The sequence below is a fragment of the Homarus americanus genome, unplaced genomic scaffold (assembly GCF_018991925.1).
Source record: "Homarus americanus isolate GMGI-L3 unplaced genomic scaffold, GMGI_Hamer_2.0 scaffold37032, whole genome shotgun sequence".
Classification (NCBI taxonomy): domain Eukaryota; kingdom Metazoa; phylum Arthropoda; class Malacostraca; order Decapoda; family Nephropidae; genus Homarus; species Homarus americanus.
Window position 1 is genome coordinate 9,242,018 of NW_024731852.1, and position 19,750 is coordinate 9,261,767.

The 19,750-nt window shown below is 45.9% G+C and overlaps 1 protein-coding gene across 3 annotated transcripts in view; it reads right to left on the reverse strand.

Moving 5' to 3' along the window:
• Positions 1–19,750, reverse strand: part of LOC121868039 (cAMP-dependent protein kinase type II regulatory subunit-like) — a 100,040-nt gene that overhangs the window by 63,586 nt on the left and 16,704 nt on the right. The window contains exon 1 of one of the 3 annotated variants that reach the window (XM_042368296.1): positions 7,469–7,552. The exons of the other annotated variants lie outside the window; for them this stretch is intronic. The gene's annotated coding sequence lies outside the window, so the exon portion shown is untranslated. Of the gene's footprint in view, positions 1–7,468; positions 7,553–19,750 lie in introns of those variants that run through there. 3 annotated transcript variants of the gene reach the window in all.

The following is a 19,750-nucleotide window of genomic DNA, read 5'->3' on the forward strand; positions in this document are numbered from 1 at the left end:
CTTATCGATCGCTTACTTTTCTGTGCACATATTTTCTTTGCTTGTTTTCTTTCTCGTCGAAGCTGTCAATGTCCTTGTATTTCCTTATTCTTCTCACCAAGACCATTTTTCATATTTTATATTATTCTCCTTCGAACTCGTTTCCTTTCCTCCGTCACTCTGATAATTTTGGCCTATCTTTTTTTTCCTGGTAGTGAGTGTGTCCTCGAGGGCGTGGTGCAGGAAGTGATTGTGTCCTCGAGGGCGTGGTGCAGGTAGTGAGTGTGTCCTCGAGGGCGTGGTGCAGGTAGTGATTGTGTCCTCGAGGGCGTGGTGCAGGTAGTGAGTGTGTCCTCGAGGGCGTGGTGCAGGTAGAGTGTCATCGAGGGTGGTGCAGGTAGTGAGTGTGTCCTCAGAGGGCGTAAGTGTTGCAGGTAGTGAGTGTGTCCTCGAGGCGTGTTGCAGGTAGGAGGTGTCCTCGAGGACGTTGCAGGTAGTGAGTGTGTCCCGAGGGCGTGGTGCAGGTAGTGAGGTAACTTCGAAGGCGGTGCAGGTAGTGAGTGTGTCATCGAGGGCGTGGTGCAGGTAGTGTGAGTGTGTCATCGAGGGTGTGGTGCAGGTGAGCACCTGAGGGCAGGTAGTGAGTGTTCTTCGAGGGCGTGGTGCAGGTAGTGAGGTGTCAATGAGGGCGTGGTGCAGGTAGTGTGAGGTGTCATCGAGGCGTGGTGCAGGTGAGTGTCCTCGAGGGCGTGGTGCAGGTAGTGAGTGTGTCCTCGAGGGCGTGGTGCAGGTAGTGAGTGTGTCCTCGAGGGCGTGGTGCAGGTAGTGAGTGTGTCCTCGAGGGCGTGGTGCAGGTAGTGAGTGTGTCCTCGAGGGCGTGGTGCAGGACTCACCTCCACCGGCCTCGTTTGAGTGGATAGAGACGTGTGTTTGAGCTATCCTAGGTCACGTGCATGTGGCAATGTATTCTATTGTCTGAGTCCCCCACCCCTCCTCCTCTCACTCTCTCTCTTTCTATTTTCTCGACCACACCTATTAGCATTTTCGTCAAGTAATCTCTCTATTCTTGTAAATTTTGTCCCTATCATTAATTTTTTATTCAAGTCATCTCTCATTTCCATATTTATTTTTTTAGTCATTATCATACGTCGTCATGATCTCCCCTTCCCTGCTCCTCCACCCCCAGCCTCCTCCACCCCCACCATCACCACCCTCCACCCCCCACCACCGCCCCCTCATAATCTCCCCATCCTCACCCACTTTCTCCCTGTAAGATAAGGCCAAAACAAATGTAGAAGCCTTGTACATTGGACGGAGCCTACACTATTACTTGAAGTAACCTAGAGACTACAATACTACCCACTCAAGGAGCCTACTGTATACACACCACCCAAGGGAGCCTCCGGTAAACCTGGAGAAACCCGGGCGGCCAAGGTAAGGAGCCTACTGTATAGTGACAGGTGAGGTATAAGTCAGGCTAAGACTCATTGTAATGCCCCACTGAGAATGACCTCCTCTGAATGTTAACTCTCTCTCTATCTCTCTCCCTCCCCCTCTCTCCAAAGTTTAGTCTCTCACACTGTATATCCATTGCCCCCATCTCCCTCTCCATTGCTCCCTCTCCCCCTCCATTGCCCCCCCCTCATGTCTCTCTCCATTTCCTCTCCTCCATTGCCCCTCTCCTCCATTGCCCCAGACATCTCCACTGCCCCCTCTCCATTACACCCCCTCCGATGCCCACTGCCCCCTCCTCTCCATTACACCCTCCTCCATTACCCCCCTCTCCCTCTCCATTGCCCTCCTCCATTGCCCCTCTCCTCCATTGCCCCCTCCTCCACTGACCCTCCTCTCCATTGCCCTCCTCCATTGCCCCCCTCCACGTTCCCCTCCTCCTCCCACAAGGCCCCTCCTCCATTGCCCCTCCTCTCATTGCCCCCTCCACAAGGCTCTCTCTCCATTGCCCCTCTCTCTCCATTTCCTTCTCCATTGCCCCCTCTCCATTTCCCCCCTCCCTCACCACACTCCACACAAGCCATCATCACCCCCCCCCAACTGAGTCTGTCTGTCCATTCCTGTTCCTGCCCACACACCCACATGGCCACGATGCCCAGCTGCTGAAGATAGGGGCTAGAAGACAGTTGAGATTTGCCTACTTATCCACCTACCCACACGAGAAGATCTTGGTATGTCAATGTGGATGTGTATAAATCTCCAAAACCACCAAGACCATCTATCCCTGAGATGTGGATGTGAGAGGAACAACCTATCCACATCATATGACTCGAGGGATGGATGCGTCTCTCCATCTATCCATTTATTCCACATACTCCTGTTTGAGAAGTCAAGGAACGAGAAGGATGGGGAAGAGTTACACCCACACTAGGGGGGGGGGGGCTATGGGGAAGGCTAGGAGAAGCTAGGACAGGCTAGGAGGCAAACTAAGAGGGAGGCTAGAAGGCAAGCTATAGGCAAGCCGGAAAACACACTAAGAGGCAAGCTAGGAGAGGTTAGGAGGCAGGGTAGAAGCTAGGAAGCAAAGTAGGAGGCATACCAGGGGCAGGATAGGAGTGGCAAGCATCACGGGTGGTAAGACAACAAGCTGGCACTCGTGGCACTACCGGTGAAGGGTCAAGTGCCACGGGTTATTGCAGGTGGGTGAAGACCACGAACGTACTGGGAAGGCCAAGAGAGGCTAGGAGACAGGTTAGCAGTAGGTCACAACCGGCTAGCAGTAGGTCACAACCGGCTAGCAGTAGGCCAGAACCGGCTAGCAGTAGGCCAGAACAGACTAGCAGTAGATAAGATACAAACTAGCAATAAGTCAGAACAGACTAGCAGCAGGTCAGAACAGGCTAGTAGTAGGTCAGAGCAGACTAGCAGTAGTAGGTCAGAAAAGACTAGCAATAAGGTCAGAAGAGACTAGCAATATGTCAGAACAGGCTAGCAGCAGGTCAGAGCACACCAGGAAGAGCGGGTGATGGGGGAGGAACAAGCAGGCACTCGTGGCACTACCGTTTAGGGGTCAAGTGCCACAAGTTATTACAGGTGCATCCCGGAGGCACTGTGCAGAGGAGGGGGGAGGTAGGAGGGGTGTGCGGGGGATTTATTTTTTTCAGTGTTGTTATATACAGAACGTGAGGAGAGAGAGAGAGAGAGAGAGAGAGAGAGAGAGAGAGAGAGAGAGAGAGAGAGAGAGAGAGAGAGAGGTTATTATACCTTGTCAATACTAACACTTGAGAGAGATTAATGACCAACTTCATCTCTCTCACCCCATTCTCTCTCACTCTCTCTGATTACTTCTCACACCTCCTCGTGTAAATATATATATATTTGTTAATTCACATTCATATTTCTTCTTCCACTCTGTGATGGACACACGCACGCACACCTGAACGTATCCAATAATTTACTTGTGTGATAGTGACTAAACTAACCTAGCCTAACCAAACCCAACCCAACCCAACTAGACCAACCTTGCCAGAGGTATATGATGCGAGGGAGAATGAGGGTGATGAATGATAATGAGCTCTGACTACAGGTACCATGGACCAGTGTAGAGGTAGAATACTGATGAATGGAGTGTGGTGTGAGAGAGAGAGAACGAGTGGCTGTAGAAATAAGAGAAATGAGAGGGTGAAGAGGCAGATCATCTATCATAAGGAGGAGGAGGAGGAGGGAGGAGGAGGAGGAGAAGAAGGAGGAGGAGGAGGGGGAGGAGGAGGAGGAGGAGGAGGAGGAAGGGAAAGACGGAGGGACTATTTGATGACTGATACGTGGTTATAACACAGTAGACAGACAGACAGAAAGACATACAGACAGACACACAGACACAGACAAACAAACAGAGAGAGAGAGAGAGAGAGAGAGAGACTCCTCACCACTAGATGTTTATCATTATGTATATTCTCTTCACTTAGCATGTGTGTGTGTGTGTGCGTGATGAAGTCCCTCCATCACGATGTATCCGGCTGTGTGTCCGGTCTCCTATGTATCTGGCTGTGTGTCCGGTCTCCTATGTATCTGGCTGTGTGTCCGGTCTCCTATGTATCTGGCTGTGTGTCCGGTCTCCTATGTATCTGGCTGTGTGTCGGTCTCTATGTATCCGGCTGTGTGTCCGGTCTCCTATATCCGGTCTCCTATGTATCTGGCTGTGTCCGCTCTCCTATGTATACGGTTGTTTCAGTTATTTGCTGTTGGCGCGCTTTATTTGTGTTTGTTTTATCTAGTTATCTAATCATTCAGTTCATGTCCGGTTGTCTACATCATCCTTTATGTGTCTTCCGGCTATGTATCCATATCCGTATCCGCACAGGTCCTAAATGTAGCATGCTATAGCGATTCTCTGTCTCTCTCTCTCTCTCTCTCTCTCTCTCTCTCTCTCTCTCTCTCTCTCGTATATAAGATAGCAGCAATAACATTAAAACAGCATTATTAAATTCTTTACGCCATCAGAACAGCTCCATGCAGCCCCTCCCCCCAAAAAAATACTAATAATAAATAAATAAATCCTCAGCACCGATGCTCCTCATAGCATCAACACAGCATTAACAAGCTTCTCGCGGCATCAAAACAGCATTAACAAGCTCCTCATAGCATCAACACAGCATTAACAAGCTCCTCACAGCATCAAAACAGCATTAACAAGCTCCTCACAGCATCAAAACAGCATTAACAAGCTCCTCATAGCATCAACACAGCATTAACAAGCTTCTCGCGGCATCAAAACAGCATTAACAAGCTCCTCACAGCATCAAAACAGCAGGTAATCATAAGATCCTCATCCTCCGCTGGACTCAGAGTAAACACCATCAGCCACAGTTTTTTTATTTATACGTATATTTTAAGACACTTGTCCGCGAATACTGATAACACTCCTAACAGCTAACACGGCAGCAAAAAGGTTCTAACAGCGATAAGAAGGAGGCACTACAACAAGTCTAGAAGCGTCAAAACAGCACTGACAGCACAAAAAAACAGCAGCAGTACAGCACTAATGGTGTTAAAACAGCAATACTATAGCACTTACAACGCTAAAACAACGCTAATACGGCACTAACAGCGCTAAACACAACAGGTACCTATCTTAATACAGCGAGAATGTAAACATCATCATCTCCCAACAGCTTGAGACTCTGGTGTTAATTTCGGACGCTTTGGAGCCAAACCTTAATAAAATCTTTATAATGAGATATCATTTTTAATTAACCTCTGTAATGTTTCCCAGGTACGTATACACAGGTCCGAGTCCACGTATTATACTAGCACATTTAGAGTACACCCAAAGGTACATAGATCAGAGTACACTTATTAAACTTAGTATATAAAGTTTACACCCAAGAGCACACAGGAACCTCAGTGAATTATTGCCTCCCTAAACTGAAGATTACACAGGCGTTTTCTCGTCACGGTCGAGTCTCAGTGCAATTTGGGGAGCCATTTTGTCTGTCTCCTCTCTACCGTATCGCAAAACAAGGAAGTTATTTACGTTTTTTTTCCCCCATCCTCCAAGTAAAGAGAAAATATTACCGTAAGTATTAAAGGTTCTATTAAGAGGAATGGTGTAAAAGTCAGGAGGTTACGATGACTTGTACTTATATCTCTCTCTCTCTCTCTCTCTCTCTCTCTCTCTCTCTCTCTCTCTCTCTCTCTTCCACTATATAATCTTACCTACTCCATCAAACACAACTACCTAACCCGCTATCTCAACGGCGCTATGTGACCACGCTATGTAACCCTGCTGTGTAACCACGCTATGTAACCACGATATGTAACTAAGGCTTGTAACAAAAGACAGACAGACATAAAAATATGCTCGTAAAGTTAACAAACAAACAGGCTTCTGAGAAAAATTAAGGCTCATGGTATCGAGGGGAAAGTTTAAAATTGGATAAAATCATGGCTCACCGATAGAACGCAGAGGGTCAGCGTAGATGGTGTTAAATCTGAGTGGGGCCGTGTAACCAGTGGGGTTCCCCAGGGGTCAGTACTAGGCCCACTCTTGTTCATAATCTACATAAACGATCTAGATACTGGGATCAGCAGTGACATAAGCAAGTTTGCGGATGACACCAAAATAGGGCGGCAAATTAATTCAGGGCAGGATGCAAATGCATTACAGGAGGATCTAAATAAACTGCAGGGGTGGTCTGAAAAATGGCAAATGAAATTCAACACCAGCAAGTGCAGCGTACTTAATATTGGAAGAACAAATACTGATAATGTATACAGCCTTAACAACATCAACCTAGAGAAGTCGACTTGTGAAAGAGACCTAGGGGTACTTGTAAGCCCGACCTACGGCCTAGAAAACAGTGCGTTAATGTTCGAAATAAGGCAAACAGAGTATTGGGTTTTATATCTAGAAGTGTAAGTAACAAGAGTGCAGAGGTCTTATTGCACCTATATCTTGCGCTAGTCAGGCCGCACCTAGATTATGCGGTTCAGTTCTGGTGCCCCTATTATAGAATGGATATAAATTCACTAGAGTCGGTGCAGTGAAGAATGACAAAAATGATTCCGGGACTTAGAAACCTTCCATATCAGGATAGGTTAAAGAGACTTAACTTACATTCCCTAGAAAGACGAAGAGTGCGGGGAGATATGATAGAAGTATTTAAGTGGGTGAAAGGAATCAATAAAGGGGATATAGATAAAGTTCTTATAATATCTGAGCAGGATAGGACTCGGAGCAACGGATTCAAGTTGGATAAGTTTAGGTTTAGGAGGGAGATAGGAAGAAACTGGTTCACAAATAGGGTGGTGGACGAGTGGAACAAGCTTAGCAACTTTGTAGTAAGTGCGGGAACTCTGGAAAGTTTCAAAAGGAGGCTAGATAGATTCATGGATGATAGAGAGTGGTAGTAACTCTCGACAGGAGCTGCCATGCACAGGCCAACCGGCCTATTGCAGACTCCTTATTTTCTTATGTTCTTATGTTCTTATAACAGACACACAGACACTTCATGTATCACCGAGTTTCTTGTCTGTTATGATAAAAGACTTGTTGAAATCTATCAGAGTTTGTGTACAGACATACGTAGGGCGACCATAGATATATTAACAGACAGTCAAATACTGAAAGTTACCCTAGAGGTTAACAGACAAAACAATATAGGCCGTACAGATTCACACAGATGTAAGTGAAAGTTGTTTTAACAGATAAATACATAAGGTAGCCAGCAGTCTTGTCTGTAAATATAATCATCTGTCGAAATACATCTCAAGACTGTCCCGGCATACAGAGACAGGTAAAGATCCTTAATATATACTAATACTATTAATAAATACGCAGAAATTAAAGCAGTACATTTTGTCTGTAAAAGTACGAAGACAATGAAGAAATGCACCTCACTTTCCGTACAGACAGCTCGCACAGAACACACGAGGCGGTGAAATCTTTAACAGACAGAGTTCAAAATATCAGAAGTCTGAACTTTCCCTCTTAGAGACACTTGTGCAGAACAATCACTAATTTCATAACACCACAGACCACGCTTAGCGAACAGCCACGGGCCACAGACACACGCTCGCCCTCACAGACAAACAGACACTGAACAAACTTCCACATGGACTGACTCGATACACACACACTCACATATACACACGCACACATACACACACACACACACTCTCCGGGCGATTGAGGAAGAAATTCACTGCCACACGTTTCCAAATGAGTCAACATCAGTGAACTTTTTTTGACCCAGAAACGTTTGTCACGGTGACCGAACGTTTGCCGGGAGGGTGTATGTGGTGTGGTGGTGGTGTGTGAGGATGTGTGGAGGGGCTGGGGAAGGAGTGTGGTTTGTGAGAGTCGGTGGTTGAGTGGTGTGGCGGTGTGTGGTACTGTGAGTGGGAGGAGACCCCGTGGGCTCCCAAAGGGTTAGAGAATGGTTGACTACCGGACTCACACACATACACAGGCAGCTCTCTCTCTCTCTCTCTCTCTCTCTCTCTCTCTCTCTCAATTTCAGACATATATTTTCCCAAGAATGAAAATAAACATTCAAGCTACCTTTATCTGTCTGTCTCTGTCTATTTACTTGTGTCTACATGTCTGTGTGTATCAATATAATACGTCGCCTGAGGGAGTGTGTACAACTGCATCCAGTATATGTATGCGTTTTATTGTTGGCTTTACGTGTATGTATGTATGTATGTATGTATGTATGTATGTATGTATGTATGTATGTATGTATGTCACCTTGAATATATAAGTCTGTCTGTTTGTGTGTATCTGGTTTCCTGTGTCCGTATATTTGTCTAAATATGTACGTCCTTTCTACTGTATGTCTATGCCTTAAGGGAACTGCATTTCTTAACATACGCACAAGTTTCCCTGCAAACACACAGACACACACACACACACACACACACACACACACACACACACACACACACACACACACACACCCTAACACCCTCCGTTTAAACATGACAACACACTTTACCCCAAATTACCTTAATAATTCTGTGACTCACCTACACCTCCACTACCCTCCTGTCTGATCTTTGTCCTCACCCACTACACGAGACAGTGGTTAGATAAGGTCAGTCTTATAAGGATCACCTGAAGATTTGAGCCTCATCCAACGGTATACGTAGGGGCTAGGGGGTTTGGGTTGGGTTGTGGTTGGGATGGGTTGTGGTTGGGATGGGATGGGTTGGGTTGGGTTGGGTTGGGTTGTGGTTGGATTGGGTTGGGTCGGGTCATGGTTGGGTTGGGTTGGTTAAGCCTGCGATGGAAAAAAATGATGTACTAATCTTCACGTTATTTCATGATTATTCACGGTGACCCCCCCTCACCACCCGTCAGACTAGATTAAAACTACTGCCTCACCCTCGGCACCACCACCTTCTACCACCTGAGGTTCCTCGCCCAAACCAGCATCAAGCACACACAACCATCGGTAAATCAGTGAAAAATCGTCAATAATTCGCGCATGTATTTTCACTCTAATTTTATTTATATTTTTAACTAATTTCAACCAAGAGTTTTTACATCTCTGACATTTATTTTAGTGTGTTCTTTTGTATAGCTACCAAGTGTTTCTTATTATCTACACACACACACACACACACACACACACACGAGTTGTTGTTGTTGGTATTATTATAATTATCACCACCATGCTATTACAGTACCGTTATCATTATTCTACGACATTACCCCACAATCCCTTCCATTTTCTATGTGCTAACCCTTCAGTAACGCCACATTCCGTTTTCTGTACGTCATCAGAAAACGAGGAACGACCCTGGCTTGGTGCTGATGATTAGGGGGTGAGGGAGTAAGGAGAGAGTAGAGAGAGGGGTAAGACATGGAAGGATGGGGAGGGAAGAGAGGGAGGGGAGGTGAGAGAGGGGAGCGAAGGAAGAGAGGCGGGGGAAGTGGAAACTGACAAAACTGCCATATTATAATCGTGAGAGGAAAGGGGAGGTGGTGAGATGGAGTAGGAGGAGGGATAAGAGGGAGAGGGAGATAGGGAAGAGGAGAAAAAGGGGGAGGTGGGAGGAGAAGAAATATATAGAAATGAGGGAAGATAAAGAGTGGGTGGGTGGGGAAAAGTGGAAGAGGGGATGGAGAGAGGAGAGACCATGAGGGGGGAGGGGAAAGTCAACTGAGGGGGAAGTGGGAAGGGAGGTGGAGGAAGAGAGGGCGGGGACTGCAGAGAGGATGAGGGGTAGAGGAGAGGGGCAGTGAAGAGGAGGTTAGGTGTGAGGGGAGAGGAAGTGAAGAGGAGGGTTAGGTGTGAGGGGAGAGGAAGTGAAGGTAATGAGAGGAAAGAAGTGAAGGGAAGGAGGGGAGAAAGGGGAAAGAACGTGAAGGGAAGGGAAGCACGGGGAGGGGCAGCAGGGAGAAATACGGAATGGGGAGGAAAGAGAGGGAGAGAAGGGCATCACTGATGGTTTAAGAGGGAAGTGGCCTCAACAAGCGGATGGCTGTTAACTGGCATTGCATCGTGCCACTGCCCGGCTGCAGGCACTCTACCGCCCACGCCACCCACATCACCCACGCCGCCCACGCCCACACCCACAACCTATATAACTACTTAATGCCTCACTAACTTTCCACACTTGTTCTCTCTCTCTACATACTTTCATCTTCACGGCCCCTCTACCCTCATCCCTCGGCTCCCTTCCTTTCCCCGTGACAGGGGAGACGGAAGTGATGACGTCATGGGCTACGCGGGAGTATTTATTGGGGCGCCAGGAGCCATTGGTGGCAGGTCACGTCCTGTCGGTGTTTATTCCAGCACGCTCATTGGTCCGCGCGGAGGAGTTTTCCGGCACTTATTGCTTCATTTTCATTGGCTGGTCGTCCGCCTCGCTAATATGTAAATATACACAAACTTACCAACACTGTGTATGAAAATGTTTATCATACACAAAATTTACATAGAGGCTCAAAATTTAAATATACCTGTAAAAGTACCCGAAAAAACGATTCAATTTAATACACTCAATATACATGTTGGTAAAGGCTTTATTTGTAAAGTAATCGTTTGAATATGTTATATACCTGTGTGTTAAAAATAGAGTACGTTTTATTCAGCTCAAAATTTGTGGAGTCTGACTAAATTGCGTAATGAATTAGAGACGGATCAAAGGAACTACACGACACTGCCCACCATAATTTAGGTTCCAAAATTATTTCATGAGAAAAACTCGGTAATATGTTGACTAAATTGTTCCTGGAAAAAAAAATATATCTCTCTCTCTCTCTGGTTCTTCCTCCCTCACTCCCTCCCTTTCTGGTTCTTCCTCCCTCACTCCCTTTCTGGTTCTCCCCCCCCTCCCTTCCTTTCTGCATCTCCTCCCTCACTCCCTGGCTCTTCCTCCCTCCCTACCTCAGTCTCTCCCTAGTTCTCCCTCACTCCCTCCCTTTCTGGTTCTTCCTCCCTCACTCCCTTTCTAGTTCTCCCCCCCCTCCCTTCCTTTCTGCACCTCCTCCCTCACTCCCTGACTCTTCCTCCCTCCCTACCTCAGTCTCTCCCTGGTTCTCCCTCACTCCCTCCCTTTTTTATTCTTCCACCCTCCTGCCTTTCTTTCCTTCATCACTCTCCCTTTGTTTCTCCCTCCTTCCTTCCCTCCCTCTTTGCTTCGTCCACCCCTTCCTCCCTCCCTCCACTTACCACCAACACTCTCTACTCATCACCCCCAATTCACTCAGAAAGCCAAGCAGTATTCAAGCGACGGTCTACTTACAGAAAATCCACCCACTACTAAGAGAAGCCACCCAAATCCAAACACTCAGAAAAGCGATCCATCAACTCAGAAAAGCCATCAATCAACACAGAAAAACCACCGGAACACTAAGATAAATCACAAGAACACTCAGCCTTTCTCTCTATCTCAAGTTAGATAAACTCCCGCAACACACTCTCTAAATGAGCCACACCCCAGCAACAAACCATCAGATTACAACCCGGTTTAAGAAAAAAAAAAAAAAAGTCTCTCCGTATGGCCGCTCCGCCTCCCAAATATGTCTGGTAGTTAATTCTGTCCGATTATAGAACAGAGATAGACGAGGAGGCCCAGCCCACCAGATTATAACACAGCTACCTTATTATCACACGAATCTGAGCGATTATCACATTTTAGGTGATTATCACCTTTAAGGGTTCATAATCACATACATATATTTGACCAATTGCCAATTTATGATGATTATTATTCATTCTAAGCGATTATCATACATGTTTGGGTAATTATCATACGTATTAGGTTAAATTATCACACATATTAGGTTAATTAGCATACTTTTGGGGTAGATGGGTACGGGGTTCGTGGATGTAAAGGTTTGGGAGGATCTGATTCGGATCCCAGGTTCAGGGGTCGTCATTCGTGGGTTCGATAATGGGTGTTTGATTCGAAGTTTAATTACTATGTATACCATATAAGTGGAGGGTTGAAACTTGAATCCCTGGTTTTATGACCCCGCCCCACTCCCTCCCCTCCCCACTCCCTCTTCTCTACCAGCTGTGGGTTAGGTTCTTTATAAACTTTCACCGCCACCCATCACCGTCACTCATCAGTCACCCATCACCGCCCAAACCACCACCCATCACCGCCCCATCAACAACTCATTACCACCCATCATCACTATCTATCACCATCCAAAGCTCATTACCCCCCATCCCCTACCCATTACCACCCATTATCTCCCCATCTTACTCAACCGCTACTCACCCCACTCAGAATCATTCAACACCCACCCAGTGTCTCAGGGCATGGGGAAGGCCATTAATGGTCCAATAATTACGACGATAAAACTCAGGTTTGTGTTTTAATTCAGCCGAAGACTTCTCCTAACACCTGGCCTTACACCTGGCTTTATTATACCTGACCTTATTCCTGACAATATACCTGACCTTATAGTACCAAGTTGGAGCGAGGGTTGCAGATGTGTACGCTGTTATCAGACACCTAAAACTGACCAGGTATGTATGACCAAGTGTGGGGGTCACTATCACATACCTGACAACGGGTCAGATGTTGACCGTGCGCGCTCTCTCATTTCTATATTCCATCCTTCTTCTTCTCTCAAACTTTCTTCCTCTAATATTACTTTTACCTCGAAAGTTCACAGGAGAGTCAACCTCTTCAAACCTACCTACCAGTCAGACCTTAGCGGTAAAAGTTTCCAGACTTGCTATTGGTTCTCTGATACGAGAAAAGGTAAACATATCGACTGCCGAAATGTTATGACGAAAAATATTGGAAATCATTCCTCTAATGCTGAGACGACATTTTTATGAGTAAATAAACGCGGGTAAATGTTCTCCTACTTTAGTGAACATTTAAAACATATTAATTGGTGTTGTTTTGAGAAGCTCTACTGATACGAATATTTTTTTCTAGATGAATAAACGGAGTAATTTTTCCTACTGTATTGAATATCGTAAACACATAGAGATGATTAATAAATGATGACCTTTACCACATGAAGTGTTTTATCCCTGGCCCGTTTATAGTGACCTCATGTAATGTTTATGTCCTTGATGTCCACTGCTGATATTCATCCGTTCATTTAAAAAAGAAAAAAAAATCAGCACTTTAAAAAAATATATCGAAGTGCCTATCTGTCTGTCTGTTTATGTTGAGGTTTTCCTAAATATCTATCTCTTTATCTTCATAATTGTTGGTCTAATTATCTCAAAACTCTCTCTCTCTCCTTGTACAACCCTCCCTCCTCCCCTAATATCACCCCTCCTCCTCCCCTCCCCTTATATCACCCCTCCTCCCCTATATCACCCCCTCCTCCCTCCTCTCACCCTCCTCCTCCCTCCTCCTTATATCACCCTCCTCCCTCCTCATCACCCCTCCTCCTCCCCCCTCCCCTTATATCACCCTCCTCCTCCTCCTCCCCTTATATCACCCTCCTCCTCCCTCCCCTTATATCACCCCTCCTCCCTCCTCCCTCCCCTCATCTCCCCTCCCTCCTCCCCATATCCTCCTCCCTCCTCCCTTATATCACCCCTCCTCCTCCCCTACCCTCCCACCAGCCGACCATTCTTCATGCTCGGGGCGTTACCTTGTCTTTTACCTGCCCCGCCGCCCACGCCCCGCCGCCCACGTTCCACCACCCACGTTCTGCCGCCCCTATCTTGCCGTCCATACCCTACCACCAACATTCTCCATGCACGCCCTGCCGCCCAAACCCTGCCACCCCTAACTTGTCATCTACTGTACACCTGCCACCCATCATCTTCCACCCATACAAGAAAATCTACAGGAAATTGTTGTGTATATATTTTGAATTTTGTCCAGCCTAGTCAATATAAATGTTTTCATCTAAATTCTAATACTGACCACCTGTGTCACTCTAAGTTTTCATTTTGGCTCACCTGTGTCGTCTTGTGTGTCACCTTCACCTCCATTTCGTCCATTCCTTCATTCATGTATTCGACTGGGAAAAAAATATATCCTGAGATTTATGGCAACTCCCAGTGGTTGAGTTGCCAGGCGGGGAGTTAATGTGACTATTTGCATACGTCACTGTTTAGAGCTGGGGGAGACGGGGGGTGATGGGGAGATTGTTCTGGGGAGATGAGGGTAGAGGGATGAGAGGGATGATATAATGTGGGGAGAGTGATGCATAAGGTAAGGAAGGGGAGTGATATTACTGGGGTGGGGAGGAGAGAGGGAGAAAGAAAATTTGTGGTGGACAGGGGGAGATACTGTTATGGGGTGAGGAAAGGTGGGGAGGGGTGAGGAGAGGGGAGGGTGAGGAAGGAGAGGGAGGGTAAGGAAGGGAGAGAGAGGGTAAAAGGAGAGGGAGGGTAAGGAAGGGAGAGGGAGGGTAAGGAAGGGAGAGGGAGGGTAAGTGGAGGAAGAGGTAAGGAAGGGGAGGGGAGGGGAAGAGGGAGAGTAAGGGTAAGGAATGGAGGGAGGGTAAGAAGGAGAGGGAGGGGAGGAAGGGAGAGGGAGGGTGAGGAAGGGAGGGAGGGTAAGGAAGGAGAGGAGGGTAAGGAGGAAGAGGTAAGGAAGGAGGGAGGGGTAGAGGGGAAAGTTTGTATGTTTATGTTTGCATTGTGTACACAGGCGGCGATACACACATGAGGTCTTGTAGACAGCCAACAGTATCGACAGTCATTAACTTACAAGAGAGAAGAGACGTACAAACACACACATTGTGCACAACCAATTATGTACCTCACACTAATGTACACGGCAATATCGTAAACACACAAAAAAAATCATAAACCTAATGAACGTGTTGTCCAGGTAATAAAACCTATGAATGAACGATAAATTGGTAATACTGCCCCCGCACACTATTGTTACAACGTTACCGAGTGTTTGCCTTCTCCAGTGGTGCCACATCTCTACCTGGCAGCTCACATACAAATTATAACTTTCCCAGCCATTACCAATCCAACTTACCTAACCCCCCCCACCTTCAGCAACGACAGTGGACCAGGCCGAGTTCCCGAGTACCCCAGACACGGTGTGGTATTATTTTTCCTAGGACGGTCACCCATCTAATAACTAGCCAGAACCAGATCCCTTACTTATTTCACCCCATCCTACAAAAAGAAACGCGAATTATGAGTAACGTATGTGTGTTTCTAATAAAGTCTGTTATATCTACAGGTATATATTTCTAGTGTAATAATAATAATAATAATATGAAAGAGAAACAAAATGCAGAAGAAATAGAAGAGGAGGAGGAAAAGATAAGAAAACATGAAGAAAATGGTTAAGAAAGAGAAATCCAAGAAGAATAAAGATTACCCCCACACACACGTGCCTCAACCAGCCACACCTCCTGCTACGGCGTTGTGTCCTCTGTCAGGTGCACCAGGTGGCTGACAGGTGAACAAGGTAGTGCCCCTCAACTTCATCCATCACCCACTGCGACTCAGCCACACACACACACACACAAAGGATGACATTAGAATTAGATGGATGAGAGGAGAATAACTCTCTCTCTCTCTCTCTCTCTCTCTCTCTCTCTCTCACCACTTGCACCACCATCTGCCCCATCATCACCACCTACCACCTGTCCTCATTAACCGTAGTAATTCTTAAACTTAATCTTTTTCTCTACACCACTATTTTTCTATGTCCAAATCATCAACTGAAACGTAAATTGAAATATTCTATTGGCAGGTATTATATCAAATGGACAGGGTAGAGTACTAGTCTCACCCTCACCTTCATCTCCTTTTTGGGGGGTTTACAGAAAGTCCTAACTGTCAAAACATTGGTGCAAGGTTTTGTTCAATGCAAGAATGCCTTCACCGTTGAATTATAATGCAATAAATTAAAATACCGATTATTTTGACTCGTTCTACATTAAAAGGTCACAATAATGTAATCTCCCACCTTCACCTTTGTTATTCTTCTATGAGACTTGCATAAGTTAATGTCATTCCCTTGTTGCATTTGTTTTATATACATAGCAAGAAATATGTTAATCTTTCCACCATTAATCATCCAACAAACTCCTACGTCAAGTTTTACATCTAACTCGTAAATGTACTGTACAGTAAAATCTAGATGCCATTCTACCTGTGGCATCTTAGGTCACCGAGGCAGCTGTGTTTGGAGGCTGTCTTGTGGTGTCATAATCCACTTGGGCGATTCTCATCCTTTATTGTTATCATTTCTTTACAAATATGACGCATTTCCGATACTGTATTGACTGATTCTGGCTGGTAACCGTGTTGTGACGTCAGTAACACCCAAGGTGAGTTTGGTCCCTGATTGGTTATTGTGTTGTTTAATTACGTGACGTAATTACTATATTCATAAATCTTGGCTTCTCGTTAGTTACTGTGATGTAACGTCATATCAACCTTGACAAGATAAGCCCCTTTAATTGGTGATCCTGTCCCCATGTCGCTTGTCTCGCGTGACAAATCCCTCCAACTGCCCAGTATGTCTTGATGAGATGAAGCCCTGCAATTAGTTCGGGTGTCGTGACGTTGCTAGTGTTTTTAATACATGAAGCCTTGTGACTGGCTATGGTGTCTTGCCGCTAGTGTCTTGAGGAGATGAACTCTGTGATTGGCTATCATGTCGTGATGTCACAGTTGTCGCGGGAATGTGTTGTCCTCAGCTTATTAGGATCAGTCGGCGTGTTGCTTGTGTGTCGGACACCAGTCACACGCCTTAACTGATCTGATTCCCCGAGTGATTGGTGAAGAAACCGGCGTGCTAACGTGTGACTGGTTGCTCTCGCGTCGTCAAGTCGTGTGGGAACGACTGCTAACTGTCTGCACATGACTGACTTGTACAGGACCTTTTGTGATCTTGACAGAAAGAGAATTGACTGGGTGATGAAGTGTATTCGGTCTGGGTCTCTCTCTCTCCTTCTCTCCACCACACACGGATGTTTGCTTGGAGTCCTGTACAGACGATGAAGCATGCACAGGCACGCACAGGGCCACGTGCATTCACCCACCTACGCAAACACAAACACACTCACCCATAAAGCACTCCACGCATACACACACACACACTGCCGTAACTAACTGTGGTAACACAATACATGGGAGATTTTGCCTCTTTTCCTGCTAATCTTTTTTACAGGTGAACACTCCGCACCGTCACACCAGCACCACCACCACGGGCAATACACATCGCCTGACGTTCCCGCACTCCAAACACACGTTCAACTACCCTCTCTCTCTACCACCCCAACGTGTACGTGCGCGTCTATGCTCTATGTACATATGAGCATCACCACAATAGGGAGTACATGTCTACACGACTGGTGGCGATAACCTCAAGGACAAAGGAGTGTACGTATTTATCTGTGCACGCGTGTATGTGTCGTGTACGTCACCACCGAAGACATGTGTGGATGATAGGAAGCGATAACCTGCATCTGGACGTGTGTGTGTGTGTGTGTGTGTGTGTGTAATAATAATAATAATAATAATAAACGGTTTATTAATAGAGTTGCAGCCGGTGGCTGAAAATATACAAACTTACATTTGATTTAGCCATAATGATATGCGTTGAATACATTTACAGGGCTGTACAGTACATAAATCAGGAGTTGTTTATTGTTTTAACCACACCATTATAACACCAACATTGACAGTAAAAGACGGTCAAGTCCCTCACCGCAGGTCAAGTCCCTCACCGCACCACAACACACCAAGGACGCCATAACTTTGAACCATGATATAATATAGCGATTATTGAACTCCGCTGAGATATATGATACACTTACTCAGGTTAGGTTAGGTTAGGTTAGGTTAGGTTAGGTTAGGTTGAGTTGGGTTGGGTTGGGTTAAAGTCAGGTTTTAGTTAATTCAAGTAAGGATACGTTAGGTTATAGAATGTGTAGGGATAGGATAGGTTCAGATGGGTTACGTTAGGTTAGGTTAGATCACATCAAAATCCAACCCAAGACCCACATTATACACAGATGGCCGGTAAAGCGAGGTGGTCACATGTACACTCGACCAGCACCGACTCAGTAATCAAGACGAACCTCATCCGTAATACACGACACCACTCCATTAGACTTTAAAACATGCATTTGACGTCATAACCCAGGAATTCCGAGATTTGTTTTGGTCAGATGAGCGAGGGAACCAGCTGCTGACTTACTGATGATGTGACGCCAGGCTGCACCACCACCATCACTCACAACATTCAAGCGTTAGGTGGAGCGAGGTGAATTATTACGTCTTCAGTTACGAGATAAAATCCATCGTAAGAATCATGTTATCTTGTTTGAGAATTCAGGATCAAATTAATTCATGGTGTCGCCTTAATGATGATAAGAGGCGGAGGACCACACACACACACTGCAAGTTGAGTGTATCTTGAAGACGTTACATTCCTTGTAAGGATAACTTAGGTTTGCTAAGGTTACATTTGATTAGGTGAGGTTAGGTGAGGTGAGGTTAGGTTAGGTGAGGTGAGGTGAGGTGAGGTTAGGTTAGATTAAAAAAAATCACAAATAGCCTAAAATTTCTTTGACATATTGCCTCCCTTTTTTTTTACAAATTGCCTTACAACAGCGTAACTTAACCTAGTCTAACCTAGGAAGCAAATCTCACTTAACCTAATCAGACAAACTAAGCTCCCCTAAACCCAACCTAAAAAGACCTCACAAATTGCCTGAAATATATATGTATATATTTTTTGCGAATTCCAAAGTATAGAAAACCATACCACTTGATATAAATTGTTTTTTTAACGTTTCTAGCTAAATGAAGCCTTTCATCAGGACCTTTGCCACCAAGAAAATTTATGTGAGTTGACCTCCACAAATAGTAACCGAGTAACCCTGCTCTCTCTCTCTCTCTCTCTCTCTCTCTCTCTCTCATATATTCGTAGGACAGTTGTTGCTTCAGTAAACACGACGAGATTTTTGTTGACTTTAGAAGGTGTGGTGTCGTGTTTGTTGTTGTATGTTGTGTTGAAACTGTAGCGGTGACCTCAAGTGGTGCAGTTACTACTACTACTACTTTAACCACTATATTTATTACTATTGTTACTACTCCTCCAGATGGTGCTGCTACTATTCTTAATATCAAAATTACCATCACCAGTATATTCTTGCTACTGCCACCTCTACCACCATTACTTTCAATTCTATCCACCAGACCCCCCTCCCGCCCTCCTTCCCTATTCCCTTCACCTCCATCCTCCACCTCTCTCTCATTCTATTAATCAATCAAATCCCACACGTCTCTCACTCCACTCAAACATCCTCTCTCCTCCACTATTCCTATTAACACTGTCTCTCATCCATCACCCCCCACCTCTCTGTCTTTCCCTCCCTCCCTCCACAACCGCTACCCGCACTCCACCCATCACCCTCTACCACCACGTCCCTCCACACTCCACCCACGCCCCGCGGTGCTGCTCCACGATTGGTCAGAGCTTCACATAAACAACGCCATTATCATGCTGGCGCTATGACGCAAGGTGGAGGAGCGACCCCCTGTTCGGCTAGGTGGGCGGGATGACATACACCTTCACTCTCCTCTAAACGTCTCGCCGGAGCACATGATGATTAAACACCCCTAGCTTATCTCACCTGGTGATTAAATACCCTAACGCTGGGGAGTAAGGTTAGGTTAGCATTAGTATTTAATCATCCGGTGAAATAAGTTGGGGTGTCTTATCTTCACATGATCCTTCTAGCCTGTTCTCCACCAGACTGGGCTAGTCCACTTGTGACTAGCCCTGCGGGTAGTCTAATACAACCCTGCTAAAGTAAGGGTGTGTCGAGTCCTTTTATGGTAGAGGGTAAAGAGGGGTGTGGCAGAGAGAGAGTTAAGGAGGTGACAGT